This window comes from Hypanus sabinus, chromosome 2, assembly GCF_030144855.1.
Source record: "Hypanus sabinus isolate sHypSab1 chromosome 2, sHypSab1.hap1, whole genome shotgun sequence".
Classification (NCBI taxonomy): Eukaryota; Metazoa; Chordata; class Chondrichthyes; order Myliobatiformes; family Dasyatidae; genus Hypanus; species Hypanus sabinus.
The window spans coordinates 133293314-133321045 of NC_082707.1; the positions used below are offsets into that span (position 1 = coordinate 133293314).

The following is a 27732-nucleotide window of genomic DNA, read 5'->3' on the forward strand; positions in this document are numbered from 1 at the left end:
TATACATGTTCACTCCCATTGTATGTCAATTAAGATTTAATTTGGAAGGTCTGTATTTTCAAATTAATACTTTCACACTGACCTGGTTTTTTTCCCACTCCAATTCAACTAATTTGGTGTCCCTCAGTTTCTGAACGAAAAAATGCTTGAGATTAAAAAAAATGGAAGAAAGCAACTTGGGTTTAAAGTTCAGATTTGCTGTAGCAAAAGTTTGCAATGATAATGGGAATGATCCTTAAGTGTATTTATTATGCATTGTATAGCCATCCCTATACTTTAAAGTCTAAGAGAAAAGTAAAGTCTGAGTTTTATTGCCTAACATAGAGTGATGGGAAATGAGTTTTGCCGAATTGCCTTATGTTAGCCTAGTCTCCAATAGGGATAACCCCACCACCAAGTAGCTGAAGAAATGAATGAAAAAATATCATGTCTAACTTTAGCACTCACATTGACAGTGATGAAATGCTTTGAGAGGCTGGTCATGACTAGACTGAACTCCTGCCTCAGCAAGGACCTGGACCCACTGCAGTTTGCCTATTGCTACAATAGGTCAATAGCAGACGCAATCTCAATTGCTCTCCGCATGACTTTAGACCACCTAGACAACACAACCGCCTATGTCAGGATGCTGTTCATGGACCATAGCTCAGCATTTAATACCATCATTCCCACAATCCTGATTGAGAAATTGCAGAACCTGAGCCTCTGTATGTCCCTCTACAATTGGATCCTCAACTTCCTAACTAGAAGACCACGGTCTCTGCCAATTGGTGATAACTTATCCTCCTTGCTAACTATCAACGCTGGTGTACCTCAGGATTCAAGAGAAATCTGTAACTTAAATTTTTCATGGACATCAATATTGGATGGTTTATTTTCATGCTACATAGATAAATATTTGAAGGAAGGAGTCAGATTCAGTTTTAAATGATTTTATTTCTCTAATAAAGTCAATTACTTTTTTGAGAATTTAATTTTATATTACTCCTTTGAACTGTATCACGCATGAAATGATCTGAGTCAAATCCTTTTCTGTTCAGAACATATTGATGAAACGTGGACTTACATTCAACAGCTTTTGTTTTAACCTTAGTGTCTGATAATGTGTCTTTATTTCAGAGGGACAATAGGGACATGAAAAAGACCAACTTTAATTACCTTGTTAGCTTTATATCACAAGATGCTAGAAGTAAAGTAGAAATGAAAAGAATAATTGCCATTGCCAAAACCAACTTCCAAAAAATGAAACCCATTTTTACCCACAGTCACATTTCTATGACAACGAGGCTTAGGCTACTAAAATGTTACATCTGGTCAATCTTTCTGTATGCTTCTGAAACATGGACTATAACACCAGAACTCCAAAGAAACTTAGAAGCAACAGAAATGTGGTTTCTTAGAAGAATGCTGAAAACATATAGAGATAGGGTAACTAATGAGATAGTACTCCAATGTGCCCATACAAAAAAATCTTTAATGGTAACATTAAATGAGAGGAAACTTAATTTCCTGGGCCATGTCATCGGAAAGGAAGAAATAGAATGTCTTACATTATAGAGCCGTCTACCTGGGAAATGCTGATGTTACGAACCCCGTAACTGGGTCACTTACCAGCAAAGATAGAGAGTTCCATTGAAGCCTGAAGCCTAAAAGTGCGGGTATAATAATAATAAGAAATAAGCTCTATCGTTGTCTAGGGGATAATGTATTATCCGTTGGAAGTATAAAAGTCACTCAGTTCATGCAGACTGCAGCCTTGGTTGGAGTCGAGAGAGAGATTTTGAGAAACTTGCCAATTCCTTTTATGATTTCGATCCGTCAGAGTCTCGTTGGTGTGGCCGTTCACTTGTGGCCTCTCCTTCAGCTAAGCCGTTCTTCCACGGTGAGACTGCCAAACCCAGTCAAGGGAAAGGATGCACGCGAGCCCCCCACCGGCTGAAGCTATTAAACGCTGTCACAGGATTTCTAGCGTTTCTCCTGGTGCGTCTAATTAGGTTGTTCCTCAGATCCTCTTTTATCCTTACTCACGGGGTCTCAGATGTCAATCAGGTTGGGATGATGCAATCCCTCAACCAGCCCACTCTGGTCGTCCCCTTCAATGAATAGTACAGTACTCAATACACAATTCTGTCTCCAAGAGACAATGGCCGTTATCAGTGGCTTTGTTTCGCTGAGGCCAGGGCACATTCCAAAACCTTGGGGATTCTCTCTCATTTCCTGGGTCCCAGACCCAAATTAATAGCGATCTTGCAATTCTCAAAAAGGAGGGGGCTACTTTGTACCCTTCGGCCCCTCAGAATTGTGGCACATTCATAACACCCCCTTCCTTCAAAGATTTTTACCATCGGTAAAAATGAATTAATACAGAGTCTTTTTAGATTTTAGAATCTAACACAATACAAAAGAGTTTTTTTTTCCACTACAGAGTAATACAGTTATACATTCAATTCAGCATCTAAACAGTTAACGATTACATTGTCACTTCCTTTAATATCTTAACATCTTGTACCTTAATAAATTCTTGTAGCATCAGACTCCAATTTAATAACCACCTATTTTTTTATTTTCCTTCAGCAAACAAAAACTAAAGGGTTGTGATCTTAGCTTACGTGTATACTACAAAAGTTCATGCAAACTACTAATCTTTATGTTACTTTCAAACTTAACAGTCAATCTTCCATGGGGTTGTCTTTATTATTCACATGCTTTGTCAAAATCCCTTAAAACTGGATCCTGTTATTTAAAATGGCATCCCGTCAACCCTCGACCCTTCTCCAATTAACTCCCACATGGTTAACTTGTATACAGTGTGGAATAGGATTTTGCATGCTCCTTTCATAGGAGTTATTTTATCAACAATGTGTTCCAAACTTAGACCATTTTCCGAATTTCCACACAATTCTTTAATTTTTAGCAAGTTGTTAGCATTATCTTCAGGACCCTTCATGCTATTAGTTTCCAATTTAAAATCTGCAAGCGATCTCTCTTTGTTCAAACAGCATTTCAAATTCTGCCTCTTCACAGCACACTCTTGAATAACAATAGCATGTGGGGCACCTTTACATTCCAAATCAACCTGTAATTGATTTGCAGGCACCGTGTTACCAAGCCATTGTCCCTGTAGCCTGGTTACTGCTTCTGGCACCAATCCAGACTTTAAATTTTCTTCATTCAATTTAGGAACTACACTTTTCCCTTTTCCTTCAATAATAATATTCACCTCACTAACTTTCAACACACCTTCGAACACAAACAACTGGGAATTCTCACTTCCCACTATTACCAAGGTTAACCCTTTCTTCCCTGAACCAAGTCCGTCTGACCCATAAGGACTGCATTCCTTTTCAACTGAATCAAATACCTCAGACTTTTTCTGAGCTCCATTACTAGGTTCAGTACCACGTGCATCCACATCTTGAATACACTCAAATGGGACATCTGCCTCTTCCCGTACCCTTTTCAAATTCTAAATTCCCGTGATCCTCCCAGTTACTCTCTGGGCAACTCCCTTCTGGAGTAAACTCAACCCGTGGGCTGAAACAACCTCATCTGCCAACCCAGCAGATTTCTTCAAGGTAATGGCATCCTTTTCATCTAGGACTGCCCTCATTTCATTATCAGGAACACCTTTAGAATTTTCAACTTCTTCAAACAGTTCTGCCAAACCAGACAGATCATCCATGTCCAACCCTGGACCTTTTAACAGCCTTATCTGTTTCTCATCTTTACTTCGTGCCTCTATAAATTTCCTCCTGGCTAAGGGCAGGTCTACCTCCTCTCCCTTACTCTCTTTCACTTTCCTATTCTCCGTTTTACCACCCTCTAACCCCTCTTGGTACAGGGTTGGTTAAAAACGTCTCGGCCAAATCGATACTGGCCAGATTTAAACTGGTCTCGTTCTCAGCTGCCTTTCTCGACATGCTGTGAGTGACCGCGCATGCGGGATAGATGTTGGAACCTAGGGGCGGGACCTCAACACTTACAGGCTGGCTCGGCAGCTCCATGGCCAACCAAATGTCACCACCAGCTAAATCGTTACCCAGAAGGATGTCTACATCAGTTCTCGGGAATTCTGATCGCACCCCTATTTCAACTGGTCCAGATACCAGCTCACAATTTATAATGATCCTATGCAAGGGCACCGCTTCTGTCCTTTATCCTATGCCTCTCAAAGCCGCCTCTCAAAGCCACCTCTCCAGTTTTGCGACCAAAATCCAGTACCTTACTGCTAATCATTGACAGCTCAGCTCCCGTGTCTCTCCAGATCCGCTCTGGAACTGGTGTGTCTCCCTCTCTCACAGACACGGTTCCTTCTGAAATACATTTCTCAGACCCTTCTCGTACTCTGTCTACCTGGGGCTCTCTCGTCTATTTACTGATCACCACAGCACATCCTAAAGGGACTGCTGCTTTCCATTTTCCTGTCTGCTTCCTCGGTGCAAGGCACTTAGATGCAATATGACCCACCTTTCCACAATTAAAACAGGTCAAGCCAGGACCTCTCCTGTCGTCTTGCCTTTCCTCCTTCTTAATTTTACCACTAGCTCCTGGCGGGATCTCTGCCTCAGCCGGCGGGCTTTCTCTATCGTTCCCACAGTCTCTCTGGTAACTTTTATTCGAAGAAAACTTTGTCTTGTGGGTTAGGGCATGTTCATCTGCGAACCTAGCAAATTCGGGAGATGGACTTATTCGGCTTCTCATTCAAATACATCCGGATATCATCCGAAACACAACCTTTAAATTCCTCAATCAGAATTAACTCCCTGAGATGCCAAAAATCTTCTTCCACTATTTCTGCTGCACACCAACGATCCAATAGCACACCCTTCTCATAGGCAAACTCGGTATACGTCTGATTCCACCCTTTCTTTAAATTTCTGAACTTTTGTCTATAGGCCTCCGGTACCAATTCGTAGGTCCGAAGAATGGCCTCCTTTACCTTCTCATAATTCTCTGACTCTTCCTCCTCCATGGACAATGCCGCGTATGCCCGTTGTCCCTTCCCTTTTAACACACTTTGTAACAACACCACCCTTTGCTCTTTGGGCCACTTCTGACTCACTGCCACCTTTTCAAAATGTAGAAATAACTATCAACATCCGTCTCCTCGAATGGAGGTACTAACCTAAACTCCCGACTAACATTAAACTGCTCCTCTCGGTCTGACCCTTGAGCTCTTCGCTTTTGCCTTAACTTCTCCATGTCCAAGTCATGTTGCCTCTGTTTCTCTTGCTCCTCATACCTCTCTCCTTCTCAGCTCTCTCCTTCTACTTTTCGGCCCTTTCCTTCTCTTTTTCAGCTGCTTCCAGCTGTTTTAACTGAATTTCATGCTCCCTTTGTTTCTCAGCTCTTTCCTGCTCTTTTTCCTTTTCGGCTCTTTCTTTCTCTTTCTCGACTCTTTCCTTCTCTTTTTCAGCCCTCTCTTTTTCCTTTTCAGCTGCTTCCAGCTGCTTTAACTTAATTTCATGTTCCAACCTTAATTTCTCCAACTCTAACTGAGCTGTCCCACTAGCTGGTACCTTTTCAGGGATATTTTCCAATATCTCAGCAGAAAACACATTGTTCACAATATAATACTGAGTTATGGCCCTCCGCACCTCCCGCTTTTTCATTGACAACCTCAGCTCTGTGAGGTTTAGTCCTTTCGCAATATTTATCAAGTCCGACTTTGTGGCAGCCTCTAGCGCCTCCAGAGTCGGGTTTTCTATAAATTCATCCACGTCCATCTTTGCTGGTTTCCCGTCTGGTTACCCGCGCAACCAGATCCAAGTTTGGACTTACAAGCCTGATTCACTGGCCCTCCAATTTGGTATCAAATCTCGAGACGAGGTCCCCACTTTGTTACGAACCCCGTAACTGGGTCACTTACCAGCAAAGATAGAGAGGTCCGTTGAAGCCTGATGGTACTATTTTTAACAGTATGTATTAGTAAAAATACACAAAAATAATATCAATGCAAACATACAGATAATATACGTCGTCAATACTAAATCTAAAAGTGCGGGTATAATAATAATCAATAAGAAATAAGCTCTATCGTTGTCTAGGGGATAATGTATTGTCCGATGGAAATATAAAAGTCACTCAGTTCATGCAGGCTGCAGCCTTGGTTGGAGTCGAGAGAGAGATTTTGAGAAAGTTGCCAATTCCTTTTATGATTTCGATCCGTCAGAGTCTCGTTGGTGTGGCCGTTCACTTGTGGCCTCTCCTTAAGCTAAGCCGTTCTTCCGTGGTGAGACTGCCAATCCCAGTCAAGGGAAAGGACGCACGCGAGCCCCCCACCAGCTGTCGCTATTAAACGCTGTCAAGTGATTTCTAGCGTTTCTCCTGGTGCGTCTAATTGGGTTGTTCCCCAGACCCTCTCTTATCCTTACTCACGGGGTCTCAGATGTCAGTCAGGTTGAGATGATGCAATCCCTCAACCAGCCCACTCTGGTCGTCCCCTTCAATGAATAGTACAGTACTCAATACACAATTCCGTCTCCAAGAGACAATGGCCGTTATCAGTGGCTTTGTTTCCCTGAGGCCAGGACACATTCCAAAACCTTGGGGATTCTCTCTCACTCCTGGGTCCCAGATCCAAATTAATAGCGATCTTGCGATTCTCAAAAAGGAGGGGACTACTTTGTACCCTTCGGCCCCTCAGAGTTGTGGCACATTCGTAACACTGAAAAGGATGGCAAAGGAAAAAAATATATGGACACTGAAAGAATTAACAAATCTAAATGTGTGAGATATCATTGACGCTGCGAGGGATTGTTTGATGTGGAGAGCCATGATCGCCCAAGGGTGTAACGCGCAAGGCACATGAAGAAGATAGGGACAAGTTGGGGAACTGCAGGCTGGTGAGCCTAACATTTGTGGTGGAAAATTTACTGCTGGGATTTCTGTGATTTATATACATTTGGAAAAGCAAGAACTAATTAGAGATTGTCAACCTAGTTTATACGTAGGAAATCATGTATCATGAATTTTATTGAGACTTTTGAAGAGCTGGCCAAGAAAATTGGTAAGAGGAAGGCAGTAGACATGGACTTTAACTAAGCTTTTAATAAAGTCCTGCATATTTTTGATAACACTTTTCATACTCTATGGTACTATCTATTTTAGTGTCATCTACAAACTGACTAACCATGTCTTGAACATTCTCATTCTTATATAAATGACTAACAGTTCCCATTATCATGGGTGTATGTACCTAGGGTTTAAATACCATGAAAATTAGCTTCATGCAGTAGCAGCAAAATAGCACACAAACATAAATTGACATAAATCTAAGTTATACATAGATTACACGACAAAATTAAAATAGCACCACCAATGTACGTTGAGAGAGAGAGCAAAAAAATAAATATTGTTGAAGATGGTGTCAAGGTTACTCAGGTCGGTTCAAGATGCTTGCGGGAAGAAACTGTTGTTGAACCTTAAGATCTCCTGTTTGGTGGTAGCACCAAGAAAAGGTATGTCCTGGATGGTGGAGATCCTTAATGATAGATATCACCTTCCTGAGATGTCACCTCTTGTACATGCCCTCAGTCATAGGGAGAGCTTTTCCGTGATGAAACTAGCTGAGCCCTTCTTTCTCTGTAGCCTGCTGGATTCTGATATTCTTGATTCAAAGTTATTTTGTAAGTCAAGGAAGAGGCATGAAATTTGTTGCTTTACAATTGTCTTATTAAACACTAATAGAACAAAGATAATTGGAAATTGGGGAGTAGCAAGAGGCTAGTAGAGGAAGGAAAAAGAAGAAACAAAGACGGTGGGACAATGTGCTCTGCCCTTTTTATATCATAGATAAGAGCCTTTCCATTAAAATTTGTAAATAAAAGTTCACCTGCAACACCAAAGAAGCTTCCAGAACTATACCTCTAGTGGACACACTGAACAATTACATGGATATAAGTAATTATATAAAATACAAGCAGACTTTATTGGATAAATTTCAAATATCAATTATACAGTCTACATTCCCTCTTTGATTCTCAATCACACTTATGTGTAATTATATCTGAAAATACAGAGGCAGAAGCAACTTGTGGAATCTACGTTAAATACAAAATAATAAACTACCCAAGTTATAGAAATAGTCAGTTATATATTTCTGAAATTATTCATTAGATTATGTCATCCTTGGCTAGATTAGTAGACACACTTATGTGAGTTTGAACTATATTAATGATCGCCCTTATACAAATAAAAGAGATGTAAATTATGATAAGGCATATCAGCATAAATATAACGATTTATAATTTTGAGTAATCCCAGCTTTCTTGACTTAAATGAATCCAAATCCAATCAAAGAAATCTCATCTGATGTGTTTTAGCTGCTTCTTTACATATACGATCATGTTATGTTTTCAGACTTGTCATGCATTTAAGTACAACATTCCTTGCCTACACCTGTACATATTCCCCCCAACTGTCAAAAGAAGATCTAATGACATATGATTTTGAAGAACCATCTTACCCACGGCGTCTGTTTCTGCTATTACTTATCCCAGCAGTGTCATTGCTTACTTTTTCTAAAGCTGCAGTACTTTTCCTGATTAAAGCAATACACTTGCTTCTCTCAAATATCTTGTATGTTTGTAATACGGAGTCCAACTTTGTTTCCATAATTTCAGTTGTTGGGTTCACTGCCTATATTCTTGGTACTTCTTTTAATTCTTTGACCTTTTTCACTTTTATTTGTTTTACCCCTTTCTGTGCTGCATTTTTGCCATTTCATCTACAAGTGACAACTTTCCATCGTAGTCATTTTGAGTAGCCTTTACATTTTAAAATAGCTACTTCTCGACAATTGTGTAGCATTCATGAGTTCGTGTACTGGTTATCCATTCTTACTTGGGGTTCCTACAGCCATAACAAATCCTCTTTGTCTCCCTAAGTTTCCAAAATTATGAACAACTTCAAAAGCACAGCAAGAATCGTGTAGATATTAGTTGATCTTCTTTTTGCCCTCTTACAGGCTTCAGACAGTTTTCAGTTCTGCGTGTTTTACAGAAGCACCAGGAGCCATTAAGAGTTGCAGCGTTGTCTGTGCATTTACTGCCCTTCAGCAGATTGTTGAATGGTTGGGCAATTTCATCATAAGAATCAAACTAGGCTCTGTTGTAATTACACAAACCCAGATATGATTGGAGTTGACCGAACTGTTGAAGTTGGCTTTGCTGACTTAAGGCTTTTGCATGATGGTCAGTGATTTCCCATTTACTTTGGAAAATTTTATGTCCCAGCTAAATCACTGCTACTTGTAGCTGTTGTGCCTTGTCTATATTTACTTTGTGACCTCTGGAGGATAGATAATTGAGCAAATAAAGCACATCATGTTCATGGTGTTCTGCAGTATCAGATGAATCAGAATATCATTCACATATGGTATGGTAGGCCAGTCAGTGGCTGGTAAGTCCCTCAGATGTTATCGCAAAAGCATGTGATCGACAGTGGGATTGTTGTGGAGCCTTGTGGTCCTCTGGTATTGTTGACCATCAACTGTGAAAGCCAACCACAGTTGATGTTTATGCACCAGTGGTACAAAACAGAATCCATGGCTTCAGAGCATTGAACCTAGTTGATACGCCACTAGAGGGGGTAGCTTGTCAATACATTGATTAAGAACCAGTTGTAGTTGTAGAATACACCTTCTGGTGCTACTTGGAAGCGTCTTCAGTGATGAACCCAGGGTTGTAGGATGTTTCAGGTCTTTAATCATCAGACATAGTCACCCAGGCGACCCAGCCGGGGATGATCAGCCCCTGACTTGTGTCCAAGTGGTGCACTAATCCACAGATTCCCCCCTCCGGATCCACAGCCATCGCGAGGCCTTTTCAGCAGCCTCCAGAATGTTCTTGGTGTCTCTTCTGCACTGCTGTCCTTTTACTCCAAGGAGTTTGAGTCCCTTGTAATGAATGCCCAGCAAAGCCCCGGCACCCATCTTCAGCTGGCTTACAGTGAGCTCTCCAGCCACTGCTCCAGCATTCTGCAACAAGATCTGTGTTCTTAGCCCTCTTGGGCTCGTTGGCCTCTTCAATCCGGTCTTCCCAGAGGACAATAAGTTCCAGCAGGACCACTTGTTTTGTAGACTCCGATATTAACACCATGACCGGGCGGAGCAGAGTAGCTGCGATGATCTCTGGGAACTTGAGCTGCCTCTCTAGGTCAACTTTGAGCTGCCAGTCTCATGCAGTGACAAGAAGCCCTCCCGAGGAGCTAGGCTGATGTTGAGCCATCTAGACCAGGCTCCTTGTTTGTACATGCCAACCATCTTGCTGTATCATTCTTCCTCCACTTCTACTCTTATCTCATCCTGAACCAGTTGACGCTTCTCCTTTCCACGGGTTTTGTCGTAGTGCGGTTTAGGAAAACAGCCCAGTCCTGCCTGCTCCACTGCCACAGTGCCTACCAAAATGTTGTGCCACAGCCGTGCCTCCACTCTGTCGACAGCTTCCTGTGCCTGCCACTTCCTTCCAGTCTTTACACGGATTCCTGCCGAAGCGACTTTAACATCAGAGGAGTCTCGGTACATCGTAACCTCCCTGACTTGAGTGACTTTGAATTCCTCTGATAGGCCACTGATTGGGAGCTATGGCTTGGTGGAATGCCCATACAGGGCAATGCTGCTTAAGGTCTGGGGGAGTCCCAACCACCTGCAGAGAAACTGACTGATAGTCTTCTCTAGAGCCTTCACTGTTGATATTGGCACCTCGTAGACTAGAAGGGGCCAGAGTAGCCTTGGCAAGACTCCGTGTTGGTACATGCAGGCTTTGAATTTTACTGGAAGCCCCGATTTGTCAGTTGCGGTGAGCCAGGTTATCAAGTTGCTCCTGGCTTGTTGAAGTGCGGCTGTGTCCTTCAGGGAACGGTCGAAGATCTTGCCCAGGCTCTTGACTGGTTTTTCTGTCACTGTTGGAATCTGGATCCCTCCCACGGTAAAGCGGGACTAGTCGGCCACTCTTCCCTTCCTCAGGACCAGAGACCTGGACTTGGCTGGTTTAAAGCTCATCCTTGCCCATGAGATGAGTCGTTCCAGCCATTGAAGGAGCCATCTGCCCCCAGGGACGGATGTTGCCATAACCGTCAGGTCATCCATGAATGCTGTTATGGAGGGCTGCTGAGTGCCAGATCTAGATATGGGGCATCTATATTCCATCTCCACTGACTTGACGATCATGTTCATGACCAGTGAGAAGAGTGAAAACGAGATTGTGCAGCCAGGGATTATGCCCTTCTCCAGCCAATGCCAGGGGGATGTTAGTGACTCTGAGGAGATCCTCAACCTGAAGTTGCTGCAATAGTCCAGAATGAGGCTTCGGATCATCTCTGGAACATAGTATCTTGTCAGTGCTGTTTCAAGAAGCTTGTGTGGGATGGATCCATAGGCATTAGTTAGGTCTAGCCAGAGTGCTGCAAGATCTCCTCTGTTTTCCCTTGCCTCCCGGATCAGGTGGGTCACCACTCCTGTGTGCTCTAGGCATCCAAGTACTCTTGGGATTCCCCCTTTGGTACTGAGGTGTCTATGTATCCATTCTTCAAGAGGAACTCAGTTAATCGTTGGGCCACAATCTTGAAGAAGATCTTCCCTTCATTGAGCAGCAAGATGATATGAAATTGCTTGATTTTGCTTGAATTCTCTTCTTTTGGTATCCAGTCACCTTCCGCTTGCCTCCACTGAGAAGCAACCTTTCCTCTCCGCCAGATCACCTTTGATATTTTCCAGAGTCACACAAGGAGCCTTGGGCACTGCTTGAAGACTTTGTACGAGGTTGAGTTGCAAGCTCGACATCAACCCGGCATGGATGGTACGGGAATCACTGGATCGACATTAACCCGGCATGCTCAGGAGTGGTCTGTCACTGGACCAAATTTAGGAACCTCCGTTCTTGAGCCCAGCACTGATCTCGCTGCGCCACCAGCTGACTGGAACGGGGTGGGGGGGGGGGGTGGGAGGGGCAGAGTCAGGGTGAATCTTGCTCAGAAAAATTTAAGCCAATACAAAGTTACACAGTCAACGGCAATGACTTAAAATGGCGGATGATGTTGCAATCCGACTTAAAATGGCAGACGATGTCCTCCTTCCTCGGTTCGTAAGTATGAGTTGTCCGTAACTCGGGGACTACCTGTATCAGTAGATTGCAACCATTAGATTGCCCTGTGATTGAAGTTTCAATAAGTTGAAACTGACAGATCTGTTTTTCAAAATAGCAATGTATAGCAGTTCCCTCACTCCTGCACTTCCATCAGATAGTGTATTGAAGGAGAACTAGCTGCTTTTTTCTTAGATGATCTGGAATCAGAGGAAGTTCTTACTAACATTGATGTTAAGGTGTTGAAAATTTCTGCTTTGTCTGGGATTCTACAGAGTTTGTTAATCTTCATAACCAATCTGATGAGTACACCAAGTAGTTGGATTCTGATTTTTTTTTAAAGTCAAGAAAGAGGCATAAAAACTGTTGCTTCACAATTGTTTTATTAAGCACTAATACTGTGGAACAAAGAGATTTGGAACTGGGGAGTAGCAAGAGACGAGAAGAGAAAGGAAAAGAAGCAAAGAAGGCGGACCAACATGCTTCTTATGCCGTATATAAGAGCCATTCCATTCAAATTTGCAGATAAGAATATTCAATCATATAGCCCCTATTCAAATAATGTTTCCAGAAAGAGACAGAACTGTAACCATTAGAGGAGGCACAGAACAATTACCTATATATAGGTAATTATATAAATACAAGTAGGCATAAAACATTAAACTGCAATGAAAATAACAATTAGACAGACTAATCTCACAAGCCTCTTACATTCCTGTGCGATGGAGTTTCCATACCAGCCTATGCTGCAGCCAGTCAGAGTATAAAACCATAAGACGTAGGAGCAGAGTTAGGCTATTCAACCCATCGAATCTGCTCCACCATTCCATCATGGCTGACTCCAAATCCCATTCAACCCCATATGTCTGCTTCTCTCCATATCCTTTGATGTTCTGATCAATCAGGGAAGTAATCAACTTCCGCCTTAAGTATACCCAGCGATTTGTCCACCACCGCAGTCTGTGGCAGAGCATTCTATGGATTCACTACTCTGGCTAAAAAAATAATCCCCCTGACCACTATTATAAAGGGTTGTCCCTCAATTTTGAGGAAGTGCCCTCTGGTTCTGGACTACCACAATAGGAAACATCCTCTCCACATCCACCCTATCTAGACTTTCAACATTCAGTAGGTTTCAATGAGATCCCCCAGCATTCTTCTGAATACCAGTGAGTACAGGCCAAAAGTTGTAAACATTCCTCATATGTTAACCCCTTCATTCCTGGAATCATCCTCATAAACCTCCTCTGGACTCTGTCCACTGACAATGTAAACTTTCTGAGATATGGATCCCAAAACTGTTGACAGTACTCCATGTGTGGCCTGACTAGTGTCTTATAAAGGCTCAGCATTATCTCCTTGGTTTTATATTGTATTCCCCTTGAAATAAATATCAATATTGCATTTGCCACCTCTACCACAGACTCAGCCTGTAAACTAACCTGCTGGGAGTCTTGCACAAGGATTCCTAAGTGCCTCTGCACCTATAATATTTGAACCTTCTCCCCATTTAGATAATAGCCTGCACAATTGTTCCTTTTACCAAAATGCATTATCATACATTTCCCAACACTGTATTCCATCTGCCACTTTTTTGCCCATTCTTCCAATTTGACCAAGTCCTGGTACAATCGCATTGCTTCTTCAGCATTACCTACCCCTCCACCTAGCTTTATATCATCCGTAAACCATCCGTAAACAAAGCCATCAATTCTGTTATTCAAATAATTGACAAACAACGTGAGAAGTAGCGGTCTCAGTACTGACCCCTGAGGAACTCCACTAGTCACTGGCTGAAAAGGCCCCTTTTATTCCCACACGCTGTCTCTTGCCTGTCTGCCATTCCTCTATCCAACCCTGTACCTTTCCTGTAACACCATAGGATTTTATCTTGTTAAACAGCCTCAAATGCATTCTGAAGATCCGACTTCCTTGAAGAACTCTAACGGATTTGTCAGACAGGATTTCCCTTGAGAGAAACCATGCTGACTTTGACTTATTTTATCATTAGTCTCCAAGTACCCCAAAACCTCATTCTTAATAATAAACTCCAATACTTTTCCAACCACTGAGGTTAGGCTAACTGGCCTATAATTTTCCTTCTTTTGTCTTCCTTCCTTCTTAAAGAATGGAGTGACTTTTGCAATCTTCCAGTCCAACAGGGTCATTTCAGAATTAAGTATTTCTTGAAAGATCATGACCAGTGCATCCATATTCTCATCAGCAACCTCTCTCAGGGCTCTGGGATGTAGTCCGTAAGATCTTTGAGTTTGTCTAGCACTTTTTCCATTGTAATAGCAACGGCACTCACTCCTGCTCCCTGACACTCACGGACTTCTGGTACATTGCTATTGTCTTCCACGGTGGACAGATGCAAAGTACTCATTCATTAAGTTCATCTGCCATTTCTTTGTCCCCCATTACTACCTCACCAGCATCATTTTCTAGTGGTCCAATATCAACTCTCACCTTTTACTCTTTATATAACTAAAAATATCTTACCGATACATCTGTATAAATTTGTAGAAATCTTTGAGAAAATGCAAAATCTACTTAATCTTCTAATTATGCCTTCATCATGGTTGCATCTATGTGCTGAGACCAGGATTGATCCTCCAAGATGCTGACATGCAGAAACTTGAAGTTTCTCACTCTTTCCAGTGCAAATCCTTCAGTACTTGTTTGCTTGATTTCCATTGCCTAAAAGCCACATTTAGTTTATTTCTTGGCTTTACTGATGTTGAGCACAAAGTTGTTGTTGTTATCATACCACTCACTCAGCTGAACTATCATTCCTGTACATTAGCTCCTCATCACCTGAGGTATAATTGGCAAATTTGTAGGTGGTATTGGAGCTATACTTAGCCACACATTTGAAAGAGTAGAGAATGTAAAGCAAGGTGTCAAGTCTGCAGGCCTGAGCTGCACCTGTGTTGATGGTCAGTAAGAAGGATGTCCTGATTATGCACTTCCAATTGCAGACGGAGGTACAGAAACCAGCTTGACAGTTGAGTTTGAGGGTTTGATGGTGTTGAACAGTTTATACCCATAGAAAATGAGAATTTTCTTTGTCTTGCCTCTTAAACTATTAAAGAAGCAGGTGTATAAGAATGTCTTCCCAGAATCTTTTATTTTCATTGAATCAGTTGTACAGAATCACTTTTTACCACCTTTGTAAGATAGTTACAAAGTCATAGAAAAGTACAGCTCAGAATTACCGATTTTCCTGATTCTGTTCATCAGAAACTGAATGCCATATTTATACCTTCCAGTACATCCTTTGTTTTCCTCTGTGAAGTCGTAAGGTAAATGTACATGTAATACCCTGGTTCATATTTTTTACCTATTTGCTGTATGTATTTTATTTTGTACTGTTCTGTGCAGGCTGCTTGTTTTCATCTTATGTTTGGGTTACTTTTGAAGATGAGAGAAGGGAGAAATATGCGCCATCCAATTAGGATGGTCGGATTGAGGGGAGGTTTCTCTGGTGAGGGAAACTAAGGTTGGGCTTGGAGCTTTTGTTCAAGAGGAGATGAAGAGAGAAAATGCTGGGGAAAACCAGTCACAGCATACAATCCGGTGGGAGACCTGTTTGTTCGAGATGGATTGCAAGCTACATTTAGTCCGTGAGCCAGTAGGGTTGGTCAGTACCATCTGAGGGGAAAAATGCTCATAGTGATTTTTGGCAAGGTACACATCGCTAGTGTTAGAAAATGTGTGATAGCTTTGCACCTGTGGTAGCTTTATGTGTGTTATACATTTTACAACACTACCCTAAAATAAGCATTTCTAAAAAGTGGCCAATATAAAGTACAAAATATATATTCAACTTAGTGGTATTTTGTCATCAGTGATCCCTCAACATTGAAATTAGTCACAATGATAGCTGAGTTCAAGCACCTTTCATCAAATGTTGTTATAAAATTCTGCATTGAAAACTATGTCATTGATGGCACTTGCAGTACAGTGCCCAATTTCAGTAGAGTGAATCATTTCATTTTTAGAAAAATATTTGTCTGTTGTTTATTTTGGAAAAGTCAATAAAAACCCCAGGACACACATAATCACATGGATTTGTCAAGAATTTTTTCAGGAATTCAAATAAGTAATCACTTTTTGCATATATTCCATATTAACATCAGTACAATAGAAAATGTTGCTCCCCACCCCACCCCCCAAAAGGTAAAAACCTCATTTGGAGAGATTTCTGGAGTTTTATCAATGTCGTGATATTTTCCATATTGTATCAAATCAAAACAATCTTAAGCTTTTGTCATAGCATACAGAATTACAGTACAATAATTCAAACGTGGGGTTCCACACAGACAATAACCTAGGCCCCATTTGGTTGTAAAATGAATATATTTAATCAAAGACTGCTTTCCAAACTTTTATAACCTATTAATAATCATAATTTTTCCAGATCTTCCACATCTTCATCTGAACTTTCCACACTCTCTGAGATGGATGCCTGGTTCTCACAGTCTGCCAGTCTACACGTGTCAGTATAACTGAGGCCATTTGCAACACACATACATCTTGGGAGTGAGCATTTTTTTGGACAGTTACAGGCCAGTAGATCCAGGACGGCATCGGGTACTGGCTGGCCTTCCATCCAGTGCACCAGCAACTGTTCAGCTTCCTCTCTCTCTCCATCCTCTGCCAACAGGGCTTGGCACTTGTGGGTCCTTCTCCAAACAACTTCTCCATATACCAGCCTGGTAGTTGGCTCGCTGTGCATGTTTTGTTAAGCAGTCCTTGCATGGTGGGAGTTGATGACTTTCGATTTCACCTTTTTTGGCACAGAAAAGGTGATTCCTGAGCTCATTGACCTTGGTGGTCGATGCTTTTTGGGCATACAGGAGACATGTAACTGCCTCCAGTTTGTCGATCAGTTCTGGGGAGAGGTCCCATTCCTGACCCAGCTCTAAGGATGTGTCCTGAGTTTCCCTGTTGCTGGTCAGAAGTTTTAGGGCACTTGTCTTCCCTTTGCCTGCAAAAGCGCTTACAGTGTCAGATCCTGTATATGTGTGCAACTCGATGAGAGCCCTACAAACCTTTATGCTAACAGTGGCAGCAACCTTCCTGATGTCTACAAGCCTTGAACAGGTTCTAGTGCCACACTTCTGGAACAGTGGGGCCTCAATCTTGTCACAAAATGCTAAAGCCATGATAAAGACATCTGTGTTTTCTGAGCAGATCACTACAGATTGGTTTCCTTCTCTTGTGGCATTGGGCAGCATGGAGAAGCAGGTGGCCATCTGCTTCTTCTTGTTGACACTTAAGAGCTGACATTTCCTCACTGTCTTGAGATGTGATTCTATAACATTTGTCATTCGCAGTTGCATACAGAATCTTCTCCTGTAGCTTTGCTCTGTACTCTGCCTTTCTCCATTCATGGACTATGAAGCTAATGAGACTATTTTTGTTACTGACTTTGGTCAGGAAGCTCCTCCACTGCCTCATCATCTGTGTGCCTGTGATACCTTGCAACTCATGACCAGTCTCTTCACCCTGTAGAGATCTTTCACTACTCTTGATAGAGTTCTCCTTGTATGTGTCGAACACAACATCTTTTCTACTACTCTGCCTTCCCTCAGAGCCATATCCAGAATTGTTGTGGCAACATCTCTGAAAGTAACTTGATCACCTTTCACTCTTTGGACTAAGTTCATTCCATCAACCACTGTAGCAGAGTTTCCTGGGAGTTGTTCTTCTACTGCTAAATTTTTCTGCAAGGTTGTGGCTAAAGTAGCTTTATTTGTCTTTCTCAGCAATCCCTCTGATGTGGACAGGGCCCAGGGCCATGGTCCAAGGGGATGAGAAAGGATATCCTCCATATGTAGACTGCACCCTTGTGCCATCACTATGATGCGTCCAAAGACCTGTCTGCTTTCAAGATGATCGCCCTCCCATTTGATTTCACTTCTTTCTTCTTACACATATCACTGGATGTTTACAGCTTGTTGGTTTTCATTGGGCCATGGAACACACAGAAAGCTACCACTGCTGCAATGCTATCACATATTTTCTAGCACTAGGGGTATATACCTTGCCAAAAATCACTATAAGAATTATTCCCCCCAAATGGTCCTGGCTCACAGACTAATTCGGAAGGTGATATGTGCTTTCACATTGACTGAGGGCCCAGTGCGTGAGTGACAGAGAAGTTCAAGATAGACTACTATACCTGAGTGAAGAGTAAGGAAAATTTGTGTAAAGTTGTATCTTCATAAGTCAGGTCTCCCATAACTCAAAGACAAATATATATTGATTTTGTAGTGTGCAAGTAAGGTGCAGACTTTATGCATATGATGTTCTGAAATGTGATTTTTATGAACATGCAAAACCATTATGCAGTAGGAGGTCTTTGAATTCAATTTCGGCTCATCAAACAAAAGTAATGGAAATTTCTTGAGCTGCTGGATCATTCTGTATGATTGCCATACTGGGGAAAAGAAAAAGGGTCTTCAATTTTAGTGACCAGTATTGGAATTAATTTGATTGATTTTTATCTGCAGAGTTTAAATCTGTTGACTAGATTTTTACATTCCATCCTTGGTTTAGTGGAATTTCCCACCAATTTTTGTGTATCACCCTGAGTACACTGAATTATACAAAGAGTAAGAATAATGCACTTGAATTGTAGGGGTGTGGCGGTCCGCACACACGGGGATCGAACTGCCATCGGGAGCTGCAGGCAGCTGCACGGCCCGCTTGGGGCGGACCCTCTAGGGACGGTCTGATGTCATGTCTGCCTCGCTGGTCGCAGGGACCCTTGGGAGGGGAGATTTAAGCGCATGAGTTTGAATAAGTAAAATCTTTCCAAGTTCAGCTCTCTCTGCCTCCATGCTTTCCTTTCGTAGCGCCTTGCGCGTGGCTACAATTGGTGACCCCGACGTTCCAGATGGCATCTGGAACTGGCAACTCTGCAACCAGCCATGACTCTGAGCAATTCACAAAGTGCAGTCCCTCTGAAGCTTCCGACTTTCTGGGCCACTCAGCCCCACATTTGGTTCGAGCAGGCTGAGGCCCAGTTCAATATCAGAGACATTACAGCAGAAGCTACGCGGTATTACTACATGGTCAGCGCGCTCGACCAGGAGATGGCAGGCCAGATCATCGACTTCCTACGCCAGCCACCAATGGAGGACAGGTACACTAAGCTTAAAGCGCTCCTGCTTTGTACTTACGGACTCTCCTGCCGCAAATGGACCACACGGCTCCTAAACCTGGACTGCCTTGGCAACCGCACGCTTTCTGAGCTAATGAATGATATGCTGGTGCTCATGGACAGCCATAAGCTGTGCCTTTTATTTGAACAGTTGTTCCTTGAGCAAATGCCAGAGGACATTCACCTCCTCCTCGCGAGCGAAGATTTCAGCGACTCACACAGGGCCCCAAAGCCCAGGCCCCGCAACCGAAGCTGCTGAGACCCACGGAGGGAAACGACGAAAGTTCCGAACAATGGTGTTTCTATCACCAAAGATGGGGCTCAGGCGCGCACCTCTGCTGTCCACCATGCGCTTTTCCGGGAAACACCGGGGCCAGCCTTCGTTAGTGGCTACGATGGCTGGCCACCGAGACAACCTCCTGTACCTTTGGGACCGACACTCTGGGCGGCACTTCCTGGTAGACACTGGGGCCGAAGTCAGCATACTCCCCACCTCGAACATGGACACTTGTAATGTGGCCCCAGGCCCTGAACTCACCGCCGCAAATTGCACCAGTATTCAGACCTACGGCCTGCGAACTATCACACTGCATTTTGGGTCCAGCTGTTTCACTTGGACTTTCACATTGGCAGCGGTGTCACAGCCACTACTAGGGTCAGACTTCCTACGAGCCAACTGCCTCCTGGTCGACTTGAAAGGCTGGCATTTGGTCCACGCTGAGACATTCCAGACTTTCCAGCTCGGAGAAGACAAGCTACTGGCCCTCTACCTGGATTCCGTGACCCTCTCAGGTAACGAATTTGCCAGGGTGTTGGCAGAATTCCCCTCCATAGTCACCCCACAGTTCTCCACGGCTGACCCCAAGCACGGTGTGCAGCACCACATCCCCACGCAAGGACTGCCGCTGCACGCCCAAGCTCACAGGCTCCCACCCGACAAGCTCCACCTCGCCAAGGAGGAGTTCCGTAAGATGGAAGAGCTGGGAATTGTACACCACTCAGACAGCCCATGGGCATCCCCGCTGCACATGGTGCCCAAGTCCGCAGGAGGAGTCTGCGGAGACTACAGAATGCTCAACGATGCCACAACCGCCGACAGATACCCAGTACCCCACATCCAGGACTTCTCAACAAACCTGCACGGAGCGACCATCTTTTCCAAAATCAACCTGGTTAGGGGATATCATCAGATCCCAGTGCACCCTGACAACGTGCCCAAGACAATCCTCATCACCCCATTCAGCTTGTTCAAATTCCTGAGGATGCCTTTCGGTATTAAGAATGCAGCCCAAACATTCCAAAGGCTTATGGACTCCTGGTGGCCAGCAGTTCGCACCAAGAGCACGTGGCTCATTTGCGCCAGCTCTGCCAATGCCTGAGCAATCACGGACTGGCAATCAATCTGGCGAAGTGCCAGTTTGGCTGACGGAGATCAACTTCTTGGGCCACAGAATCAACCGACATGGCACATATCCCCAACTGGACAAGGTCCAGGCCATCCATTAGTTCCCCAAGCCCAGCACGGTCAAGAGCCTGCAGGAGTTCGTAGGGATGGTCAACTTTTATCATCGGTTCATGCTGGCGGCAGCCCACATCATGAGACCCTTGTTCAGCCTGATGGCCGGCAAGGCCAAGGAAATGGCATGGGATGCGGAGTCCACGGAGGCATTTGGGCAGACCAAGGAGGCGCTGCCTAGTGCATCCTAGAGTTGATGTGCCCACAGCACTCACAGTCGACGCTTCCAACACAGCAGTTGGCAGAGTCCTGGAACAGCTTATTGTGGACCAGTGGCATCCACTTGCTTTCTTCAGCCAGCACCTACGGCCACCAGAGGTGAAGTACAGCACCTTCGACAGAGAGTTGCTAGCGCTCTACCTGGCTATCTGGCATTTCCTGTACTTCCTCGAGGGAAGGGAGTTCACTGTGTAAACGGACCACAAACCCCTCACCTTCACACTGGCCAAGGTATGGAACCCATAGTTGGCTCGGCAGCAGAAGCACCTGTCCATTATTTCAGAAATCACCACGGACGTCCGCCACATCGTAAGGAAGAACAACGTCGTCACTGACACACTGTCTCGCCCCTGCCTCCACTCAGTAGGCATATTGTCCACAGCAATAGACTACGCAGCACTGGTGGAAGCACAACAGTCGGACCCTGAGATTCTGGCTTACTGCACCGCCGTTTTGGGGCTCCAGTTGGAGGATGTCTCCATCGGCCCAGCAGCGGATTGACTCCTGTGTGACATGTCTACTGGCAAACCCCGAACCGTGGTTCCAGTGGCATGGAGGCACCAGGTGTTCACCATGCTGCACGACCTGGTCCATCTGGGCGTTCATCAAGCTGGTAGTGGACAGATTCGTCTGGCACAGTTTGCGCAAACAGGTCAGACACTTGGCCAGTACCTGCGTACACTGTCAGACTGCCAAAGTCCAGTGACACATGAAGGTTCTCCTCCAGCAGTTCTAGCAAAGGAGGTTCCAACACATCCACGTGGACATTGTCGGCCCCCTGCCAGTCTCCCGGGGCACCAGGTATATCTTTACCACGGTAGACAGGTTCACCAGATGGCCGGAAGCCATACCGCTCGCAGACACGTCCACTGAGTCCTGCACCAGGGCACTCATTGCAAACTGGATCGCCAGGTTTGGCCTCCCAATGGACATCACCTCTGACAGAGGGGCACAGTTCATGTGGTTTGTGGACAACTCTGGCACAGCTCCTGGGCACCCAGATGCATCACAGCACAGCATACCATCCCCAGTACAACAGTTTGGTAGAGTGATTCCACTGGCATCTCAAGTCGGCCCTGATGACGCGCCTCAGGGGCCCCAACTGGACAGACGAGTTTCCCTGGGTCCTACTGGGCATCGGCACAGCCCCCAAGGAGAACCTGGGCACTTCCTCGGTGGAATTGGTCTACGGCGCACTCCTGACAGTCCTGGGCAAGTTTGTACCAGAGGCCCGAAGTTTGGATGAAACTCCAGCAGCGGTGCCAACGAGGTTGTGGGACAAGGTAGGGACCCTAGCACCGGTCCTGACCTTCAGGCATGGTCCCACGCCATCCTTCACCCCTAAAGACCTCCGAGACTGTGAATATGTTTTTATTCACGGGCATGCACTGATCACCTCTACAGCGGCCGTACAAGGGACCCTTCAGGGTGATCTGGCACAATGGATCCACATGTGTTGTGGAGGTGGGTGGCCAGGAAGAGACTTTTCCAGTGGACCCCCTCAAATTGGCGCACTTGGACAATGAGCAACCAGTGAAAGCACCCACACCACGCCGGTGAGGCCGGCCATCCAGGCAAGCCACACAGACTGGGGGATCCACTCCCCTAATGGATGTTTCTGGGAGGGGGGTGGTATGGCGGTCCGCACACACAGGGCTCCAATCGCCATCGGGAGCTGCAGGCAAATGCGCAGCCTGCTCAGGGCAGACCTTCTGGGGACGGTCTGATGTCATGTTCGCCCCACTGATCGCAGGGACCCATGGGAGGGGAGATTTAAGCACACAAGTTTGAATCAGTAAAATCTTTCCGAGTTCAGCTCTCTCTACCTCTGTGTTTTCCTTTCGTAGTGCTTTGCGCGTGGCTGCAGAGGGACTGAAAATCCACAGTGTTGGAATTAACACACCCCGCTTTGGCAATGAGGCTTGTTTTTCTGTAGATTCTGTAGGATTATTATTTCATCAGTTTCTGGCACAATGACATAAATATGATATTCTGATATCTCATATTTGACATACCACAGAGCATGGAATTTTGTTTACCATTTCACCATATTGATTTAATTCCAATAATAAAAATGCAACCAGTATCAACTATGGATATAACAGGATGTTTATGAAAACCCAACTGGGCTAAGTGCACTGTTTCTGTCTGTCATTGGGTAGTACTTGGAGTAGTTATATATTTTCTCACCAATAAGAATTATAGATGTGTTGTTTATGGCATAACAAGATGTTGTACTTCAAGATCTTAGAAGTTCTATCAAAATGTAATTTTTTGAGTAATATTATGGTCACTACACATTTAAGTAATTGTACTTCAGATAGTCTCGTTCACACAACAAAGTGGTCACTTTGTATTTTTATCCCTTTTTCTGCCAGTTTTTAATGAAATTTTCTGTTTCCCTCTCCTTGATATTCCCCTCCCCACCCACTTCAGACATCTGTTTCCTCATCTGAAAATTTATAGCTTATTGACTGACTGTTATTATTTCACACCAAAACCGCTTCCTTTGTCAACATACATTCCACATTTTGCAGTTTTCAGTCTTTTTCTAATTTCAGTTAAGTCATTTGTCATTTCCCTTCTACCCTTCAAGCAAGTTTATTGTTTTCGTCATCTAGTATTCTGCTAACTATATTTTTTGTGTCAGTTAATCTTTCAGTTACTTAATTTCCTTTTTAACTTTTATCCTCCATATTTTAAATCTTGTTTTTCAAAATTTGCCATTTCCTTATGATCTAACTCAATAAAATGTATGGCCATTCTATATGTTCCCCCAATCCCTTTAGATTTCTCCTCAAGGCTCTGCTCCTTCAAGGTCTATTTATTCTTTTCAGTTGTTACTTGATTTCTGCTCAGTATGCAATTCAACCATTTATGCATAAACTAGATTAGCTCTGATCTGGATATGAACTCCATTTTTTTGCTCCATATTCCTTGGTACCATCATCTTAAAAGTATTGTGAATTTCAAGCTTAAACGCTTCATTTGATTTGTCACCCACACTCTCTTAGGGAAAGATTTTGTGGATTTTTCTTTTTTTTCCTCTATGGTGCATATTGGTATAATTTAAGTAGGCTAATTATTTTCTCTAGAAACGTGAATTCCTCTATTACTGAAAATAGTCTTGCTATAGCTACAATTTAATGTTTAATCAATCTTTTGAGTTTGATTTCATCACTCCTTGCCTTTCTTAAAATGTTTATGTAAACTGCACCAGTAATTTAAGCTTTTAAGTAATGCAGTTATCTTGGTGAAAATGCTCCTTCCATAACCAAATAGGGTCAAGTGCCAGTATCAACTTTATAATAAAAAGGCATGTCCCCTGCTCTGAAAGAGTATTGAGACCTATATACAAATACACTGAAAAATATTGTTATTGGCATAATCATTAGATTCTTTGATATTACGCGATGTTAATCACTGTTGAATTATTTGGCTGATGAATATGTACAATTCAGGAGATATGTGAGAAGCAAAGGAAAACAAAGTTCATAAAATAGCATTATTTCCAGTATTGGTATCTTTATTCCTATCTGTTTTAATCCTTTGTATATTCCAGATACTATTGAAAGTAAAATCACAGATTTATTAGAGAAAGTAATGAAAGTAGAACAAAATCAGATTCTGGAAATCTAAATTAAAAACAGCTTCTTCTCTTTTCATAGGTTCTGCTTGTCATGCCGAGTGTTTCCAGCATTTCTATCAATGAAAACAATAGTTTATAAACATTATAATCATCATAAGGGTCTATATGCTTAATAACTTTATGTTTACATATGCAAGATGATTAGATTAACATTCATTACCTTAACTGCAATTTCTATTCTAGTCTGTTAGAAAACACAGACTTTGTTTTTTTCTGATTTCTTGGTTGTTGCCATGTGAATCTAACTAGTAATGTCGATGGAAAAGCAAATGTTTTCTGCTTTTAGGAGAAAAGGGCATGGATAGAAATTACTTGCAGGTGAAATAAAATTATTTGCTCCAATTTCTGGAATCAGTTGGTTTTTCTGATCTCATTCCTTTTATTATTACTGACAGGGTTTCACTTACTGTGATTGGTTAAATTGCCTGGAATTAAAGTAGACTAAAATATAGGCATTTTTAGAATATAAATGTGCGTGTTAAGAAGTGACCAGACAAAATAAAAAAGACGTTTGTCAATCAGAAAATTGCAACATGATGGAAAATGAAAGGTTTTTTTTTACAGCTCATATAAGCTATCACATAAACGTATGTTCGTATTTCCAAGTCTAAATCAGATACTAGAACATATGCAGGTTTTTGTTCAAACTCTGACAAATACTTAAACACAAAGTATACTGCAGATGCTGTGGTCAAATCAACACATACAAGCAAGCTGGTTGAACTCAGCAGGTCCGGCAGCAACCATTAAAATGAGCAGTCAATGTTTCAGGCCGAGACCTGAGTTCTGACAAATACTTGATGCACTCTTAAATGATAATTTGCTTGTGCACTGTTTAAATGTACCAATCCTATGTTGCGGTGGTGTAATTTCAATTCTGCTGATTTTTATAACAAGAATTAGAATTACTGATATTGATTGGAAAATGATTCTGATCTTTCAAGCACACTCTACATGGCTAACGCAATACAATAACAAAAAGACTGCTGCAGAACTAAGGAAAAAAGTAGTTGTAGGATTGGAGAGAGTATGGTTCTCTACTGTGTATGGACATCTGGTTTAATAAGCCTTAATGCCAATGCCATGAAACGAGTTGCATTATATGGAGATATTTATTCTTTGTTTTGACATCTGTGCAGAAAAGTGCAGCATGTAAGAATGATTGTAACATAATCTGTCATCAAGTTTTCAACAAATTTTGACCACAGCCTCTTTAATTTACCTATCAATGCTGATGAATTCTATGAAGTTGCTCTTTTTTTTTACTGCATGTTAAAGTTCCAACTTCTGTTAGTAAGCTAACTTTATCTTGTTTGTGAATGTAACTAGAAAAATGGGGGCTAAGCTCAGGGTATTGAGCCAGATCCAATTTCATGACGGGCAGGAATTCTGGAAGTAAGAAGGTATCTTAAAACATACCCGAAGTGGCTATTGTGCTGGATCTCTATATAACGAAAAAAAAGGGCTCTAATGAGTCATCTAGGATTTGGTCTTTATGATCTACCCAACGATGTTAAGAATTTGAACTAAATGTTTTTTTTAACAGTGCTCCATTATTGTTTTAATAATATATATTACAGTTTATTTTTCGTAGAATCTGCAATACCTTTTGTGTCCATGATATTCTTTGAAAGAGCTATTGTATGTTTAGAACGTTAGAGGGTCATTAAATGCCAGGTACAAAAATAAGTTTTGATACAATTTGATGCAGAGGTGGAGGAAGATGTCTTTTGCCTTCAAGAAGTGCATTATTTCTTGGAAGACTGAGGTAATAAAGAGAGGTCCAGTTTAAGTTTTTGCAAATTACTTTGAGAAAAGTAAATCTTGCAATTGATTGAAAAGTGAAGGGAAGCAATATACATAAAGAGGGTGAAGTACTCTGTCTCCAGGTAGATAATGTTCCAGAAAGGTTTCTAGTTCATGAAACATATCACTGCTATTTGAGCACTGGTATTTGTAGGCAAGCTCTGCAGAATACGAGAGAAGAGGGACAAAGGTTCTCTGTCCCTGGGAGCTGTCAAGATTAAAGGGTGGCCGAGTGGTGCTGTAGTGCAGTGTAGTGCAATGCAGGTAGTGCAGCTTCACACAGCTCCAGTGACCTTTGTTTGATTATAACCTGTAATGTTGTCAGTGTGGTGTCTGTGCATTATCCCTGTGATTGCATGGCTTTCCCCTTGTTGTTTTAGTTTCATAGAAACATAGAAAACCTGCAGCACAATACAGGGCCTTTGACCCACAAAGCTGTGCCGAACATGTCCCTACCTTAGAAATACCTAGGCTTTACCCAGAGCCCTCTATTTTTTCTAAGCTCCTCTTAAAAGACCCTATCATTTCTGCCTCCACTGCCGCTTCCAGCAGCCCATTCCACGCACTCACCACTCTCTGTGTAAAAAAAAACACATCTCTGATATCTCCTCTGTACCTGCTTCCAAGCACCTTAAAACTATGCCTTCTCGTGCTAACCATTTCAGCCCTGGGGAAAAGCCTCTGACTATCTACAGGATCAATGCCTCTCATTATCTTGAATACCTCTATCAGGTCACCTGTCATCCTCCGTCGCTCCAAGGAGAAAAGGCCAAGTTCACTCAAACTATTCTCGTAAGGCATGTTCCCCAATCCAGTTTCCTCAAATATTAATTGGTTGTTAGGTTAATTGACTCCTGTGTATTGCCCCAGTATAGAGGTTGACATTAGGATTAAGGGGATGTTAGTGGGCATGTGTGAAAGAATAGGTTACAGCAGTGGCGTATTTAAGGTATGGCAGGTATGGCACGTGCACTGGGCGCCACTTGAAGGGGGCACCACTGAGCTGTTTCTATTAAAGTCAGACAAGCCATCCTCGGATAGTGAAAAAAGAATTTTCTTCAGATGTATGATCTGTCTTTGATTATCATGGGTGAGAAGCACTAGGATGGCCTTATTTCAGAGCATTGTGTAAGAAGACCATGAAACGTTTCTTCACAAAGAAGAAGGAAAGTGGAGCTGAAGGACAGAGGAGATGAAAGTTGGAGGCAAAGGAAGCCAAGAAGTCGAACAAGTTCTTCATACCCTTCTTTGAAAAGACCGGAACAAGTAGTTTGACGCATTCCAT

At 42.9% G+C, this 27732-nt stretch overlaps 1 protein-coding gene across 10 annotated transcripts in view; it reads left to right on the plus strand.

The window, feature by feature from the left end:
• The window catches only part of LOC132384020 (gephyrin), a 647984-nt gene that overhangs the window by 163424 nt on the left and 456828 nt on the right, over nt 1-27732 (plus strand). The window lies entirely within an intron of this gene.